Source organism: Triticum aestivum, chromosome 7D, assembly GCF_018294505.1.
Source record: "Triticum aestivum cultivar Chinese Spring chromosome 7D, IWGSC CS RefSeq v2.1, whole genome shotgun sequence".
In the NCBI taxonomy this organism is placed as follows: domain Eukaryota; kingdom Viridiplantae; phylum Streptophyta; class Magnoliopsida; order Poales; family Poaceae; genus Triticum; species Triticum aestivum.
The window spans coordinates 183,271,945-183,277,936 of NC_057814.1; positions in this window are offsets into that span (position 1 = coordinate 183,271,945).

Consider the following 5,992-nt stretch of genomic DNA (forward strand, 5'->3'; position numbering starts at 1 on the left):
GGAACCCCCTGGGGGAAGATATGGGCCATATGGGTCATGTGAGGGAGGCACACCAGCCCACAAAGGGGTGGCGCGTGATACGTCTCCAACGTATCTATAATTTTTTATTGTTCCATGCTATTATATTATCTGTTTTGGATGTTTAATGGGCTTTATTGTGCACTTTTATATTACTTTTGGGACTAACCTACTAACCGGAGGCCCAGTGCAAATTGTTGTTTTTGCCTATTTCAGTGTTTCGTAGAAAGGAAATATCAAACGGAGTCCAAACAGAATGAAACCATTAGGAGAATCGTTTTTGGAACAAACACAATCCAAGAGACTTGGAGTGGACGTCAAGGAAGAAACAAGGCGGCCACGAGGTAGGAGGGTGCGCCTAGGGGGGTAGGCGCGCCCCCCACCCTCGTGGGCCCCTCGTGGCTCCACCGACCTACTTCTTTCGCCTATATATACTCATATACCCCGAAAACATCCAGGAGCACCACGAAACCTTATTTCCACCGCCGCAACCTTCTGTACCCGTGAGATCCCATCTTGGGGCCTTTTCCGGCGCTCTGCCGGAGGGGGAATCGATCACGGAGGGCTTCTACATCAACACCATAGCCTCTCCGATGATGTGTGAGTAGTTTACCACAGACCTTCGGGTCCATAGTTATTAGCTAGATGGCTTCTTCTCTCTCTTTGATTCTCAATACCAAGTTCTCCTCGATCCTCTTGGAGATCTATTCGATGTAATACTTTTTGCGGTGTGTTTGTCGAGATCCGATGAATTGTGGGTTTATGATCAAGATTATCTATGAACAATATTTGATTCTTCTCTGAATTCTTTTATGTATGATTTGATATCTTTGCAAGTCTCTTCGAATTATCAGTTTGGTTTGGCCTACTAGATTGATCTTTCTTGCAATGGGAGAAGTGCTTAGCTTTGGGTTCAATCTTGCGGTGTCCTTTCCCAGTGACGGCAGGGGCAGCAAGGCACGTATTGTATTGTTGCCATCGAGGATAAAAAGATGGGGTTTATATCATATTGCTTGAGTTTATCCCTCTACATCATGCCATCTTGCTTAATGCGTTACTCTGTTCATATGAACTTAATACTCTAGATGCATGCTGGATAGCGGTCGATGTGTGGAGTAATAGTAGTAGATGCAGAATCATTTCGATCTACTTGTCACGGATGTGACGCCTATATACATGATCATGCCTAGATATTCTCATAACTATACGCTTTTCTATCAATTGCTCGACAGTAATTTGTTCACCCACCGTAAGATATGTTATCTTGAGAGAAGCCACTAGTGAAACCTATGGCCCCCGGGTCTCTTTTCTATCATATTATATCTCTTTTATTTACATCGCATCTCGTTTACTATTTTGCAATCTTTACTTTTCAATCTATACAACAAAAATACCAAAAATATTTATCTTATTATCTCTATCAGATCTCACTTTTGCAAGTGGCCGTGAAGGGATTGACAACCCCTTTATCGCGTTGGTTGCAAGGTTCTTATTTGTTTGTGCAGGTACTAGGCGACTTGCGTGTAACTGTAACACCCTGGGAATCATGCTACAGTAACTCCCTGTGATTAAGCTAATCATGTTGCTAAACAGGGCTTGATCACATTTGAATCACCTTCCTTTTCTAACTCCTAGTTCAAACTTCAAATATAATTAAAGTGAAAAATAAAAGTTTTCAAAAACTCAAACAAAAATGTTCTGTGGGTGCTAAATAATACACTGGCAATTATGGTGGAGAAAAATCCTTTTTATAAAATGCCTAAATACTTTAAATGAAATAAAACAGAAAAGGAAATAAACAAATAAAAGGAAAACAGAAAACAAAACAGAACAGAAAAGAAAAAAAGGAGAAGGCCCGTTCCCCACTGCACCCCGGCCCAAACTGGGCCGCCACCCCTGAACCCCCCCGGCCCAGTCGCCCCAGCCCACTCTCCCCCCCCGCGTCCCCTTCCCTGTTCCCCCGACCGGGTCGGAACAGGGGCGCGCGCTCCCGCCCGACCACCTCGCCGGCACCGACGCCAGAGAGGATAAGGGCGCCAGCGGCCCCCGCTCCCTCGGGCCTCTCTCCCACTCACCCCGCTCACTCCCTCGGCCTCTGCGCCTCTCCCCCGCCAGATCCACCTCTCTCTCCCCTTCGATCCCCTCTGCCCGCGCGTGCTCGCCGCCGTTCACCGTCGAACTCGCGGCCACCGTGCCCCGATCGCCCCGACGACGTGCCCGGACGACTCCCCGCCGTCGACTACGTCGACTACGCCCTCGGGAACGAGCCGAGCGCCTCTGCACCGGCCTCCCCGAGCTCGTCTTCAACCTACGGCCGCCGTCGTTCGTCGCCGATTCCGGCTACCCCGCGCCCTCCCCGAGCTCACTGCCACTCCCTACAGCCTCGCAGTGAGCCTCTCCTTCTCCTCCCCCTCTCCGTTAGCTCACTCGCGCTCCGTAGCTGCTTCCCCACGCGCGCCCGAACGCCACGCCGCGGAGCTCGCCGCCGGCGTGTCTCCGGTGACCAAATGGTCACGGGCGTAGGCCCGCTAGCCCGACCGCACCGTGCCGCACCCGCCTAGGTACTTAGTTCGGCTGTTCGCGCGCTCTAACGCAGCTTCCGTCGGGCACCCGTAGCACCTCGCCGCCGGCGAGCTCGTAGCGGTCGTCTCCGGCCGTTCCAGCCCCTCCGACCACCGCCGTTGGACGCGCGACGTCGAGCCGCGTCGAACGCGCCAAGCCCCGCCCCCGCAAACCCACCGAGGGTGAAACCCGTACCCCTCCCGAGTCGCGCCGCCGTGCGTTTGGTCGCCGGCGTTGCTCCGGCGCCGGCCGCCGACGTGGCACACCTGGGGCCACCCCTGGGTCATTGCCATTGGCCCCACGGGCCCCAGTTGACTGGGTTGACCCAGTCAACTGCTGACTGGGCAGGCCCAGTCACTGACATGCGGGCCCCGCCGCAGAAATTAAAAAAATAAAGAAAAAGAAAATGTTTTATAAATAAAAATAATTAGTTTAACTAAACACTCACTGACATGTGGGGCCCACCCCTCTAATTATACTATTAGATTAGTTTAAATAGATATTAGACTAACAGAGGCTGACATGTGGGTCCCACTGGACCCACCTGTCTGGTTTGACTGGTCAGCCGACCTATTGACTTGCTGACGTCAGCATTGCCTCATGCTGACGTCATAATTCATTTTTCTTAATATAAATAATTCCAGAAATTCAAATAAACTTTGAAAATTCATATCTTTTAAACCGTAGCTCGGATGAAAATGTTTTCTATATGAAAGTTGCTCAGAACGACGAGACGAATCTGGATACGCAGTCCGTTCGTCCACCACACCTCCCTAACCTATCGAACTAGCAACTTTCCCCCTCCGGTCCGACTGTCCGAAAACGCGAAACATCGGGAATACCTCCCGGATGTTCCCCCCCTTCACCGGTACCACCTACTGTCGCGTTAGGACACCCCTAGCACCGATCACTGTCATGTCACGCATCGTCATGCTTATGTTTGCATTGTATTTACTGTTTCTTCCCCCTCCTCTCTCCGGTAGACTACGAGACCGACACTGCTGCTGCCCAGTTCGACTACGGAGTTGACGACCCCTCCTACTTGCCAGAGCAACCAGGCAAGCCCCCCCCTTGATCACCAGATATCGCTTACTCTTCTCTATACTGCTTGCATTAGCGTACTGTAGCATGTTACTGCTTTCCGATATCCTATCCTGATGCATAGCCTATCCTTGCTACTACTGTTGTTACCTTTACCTGCAAATCCTACATGCTTAGTATAGGATGCTAGTTTTCCATCAGTGGCCCTACATTCTTGTCCGTCTGCTGTGCTATACTAACGGGCCGTGATCACCTGGGCGGTGATCACGGGTATATACTTATATACTATATACATGACACATGTGATGACTAAAGTCGGGTCGGCTCGTAGGAGTACCCGCAAGTGGATCTTTGTGGCGGAGCGACAGGGCAGGTGGAGACCGCCTAGGTGAGAGGTGGGCCTGGCCCTGGTCGGCGTTCGCGGATACTTAACACGCTTAACGAGATCTTGGTATTTGATCTGAGTCTGGCCATTTGGTCTATACGCACTAGCCATCTACGCGGGAGTAGTTATGGGTATCCCGGCGTCGTGGTATCAGCCGAAGCCTTCTTGACGTCAGCGACTGAGTGGCGCGTGCCGGATTGGACTGGAACGCCACTAGGCTAGGTCTGCTTCCGGCCGCGTACGCAACGTGCAGGTGTGCATAGGGCGATGGGCCCAGACCCCTGCGCGCATAGGGTTAGACCGGCGTGCTGACCTCTCTGTTGTGCTTAGGTGGGGCTGCGACGCGTTGATCTTACGAGGCCGGGCATGACCCAGAAAAGTGTGTCCGGCCAAATGGGATCGAGCGTGTTGGGTTATGTGGTGCACCCCTGCAGGGAAGTTTATCTATTCGAATAGCCGTGTCCCTCGGTAAAAGGATGACCCGGAGTTGTACCTTGAGCTTATGACAACTAGAACTGGATACTGAATAAAATACACCCTTCCAAGTGCCAGATACAACCCGGTGATCGCTCTCTAACAGGGCGACGAGGAGGGGATTGCCGGGTAGGATTATGCTATGCGATGCTACTTGGAGGACTTCAATCTACTCTCTTCTACCTGCTGCAAGATGGAGATGACTAGAAGCGTAGTCTTCGACAGGACTAGCTATCCCCCTTTTATTCTGGCATTCTGCAGTTCAGTCCACTGATATGCCCCTTTATACATATACCCATGCATATGTAGTGTAGCTCCTTGCTTGCGAGTACTTTGGATGAGTACTCACGGTTGCTTCTCTCCCTCTTTCCCCCCTTCCTATCTATCTGATTGTCGCAACCAGATGTTGGAGTCCAGGAGCCAGACGCCACCGTCGACGACGACACCTACGACACTGGAGGTGCCTACTACTACGTGCAGGCCGCTGACGACGACCAGGAGTAGTTAGGAGGTCCCAGGCAGGAGGCCTTGCCTTTTCGATCGTTGCTACTTTTGTGCTAGCCTTCTTAAGGAAACTTGTTTAACTTATGTCTGTACTCAGATATTGTTGCTTCCGCTGACTCGTCTATGATCGAGCACTTGTATTCGAGCCCTCGAGGCCCCTGGCCTTTATTATGATGCTTGTATGACTTATTTATGTTTTAGAGTTGTGTTGTGATATCTTCCCGTGAGTCCCTGATCTTGGTCGTACACATTTGCGTGCATGATTAGTGTACGGTCAAATCGGGGGCGTCACAAGTTGGTATCAGAGCCGACTGCCTGTAGGAATCCCCCTTTCCACACTCCTTGGACGAAGTCGAGTCTAGACATTATAAAACTTTTACTAACATGGCTGTGTGTCTTACGGGCCCACGTCGCCATTGGGTGGTACTAGGATCTTTTACTCCTCGACCTTTACTCTGGGACTCTGAACTCTCTTCTACTCGGGTTAAACGAATTTACTAACTTTAACACTAGGATCCCGTGACCGTGTTCACCCCAAAGTTGGATAAGCCATAGTTGTTTCTTAGAATAGTATTTTGAACAATTCACACACTGTCATTTGACTCCTTTGAAACGTCTTTGCTTTCAGATGGAACCCACGAGGCAGGTCGTTCGCCACACGATGGCCATTGGTGCCTCGGGATCACCTGCGGTGCTAGCTGAGATGATGACCTATCTGGGTTATCGCTGGCACCCTGAGTACACCGTCTACGAGGAGTACCAGGACTTTAACCAGGAGCAGTACCGTGCCATCGTCCACCTCTACTCTCGGGAGTATGACTCCACTACTGTGCTGCACACCGCACATGGTGTTGGTGTGACCATCGATATGGCTGTCCACGATGCTGCCTATGCTGCTCTGACACGTCTTCGTGGAGAGTATCAGGAGTTGGACACCTCCCCTTTCAGGCACATTGCTATCGCATCTGATGTTGGTGCGGAGGGATACTATACTGCTGCCTACTCCAC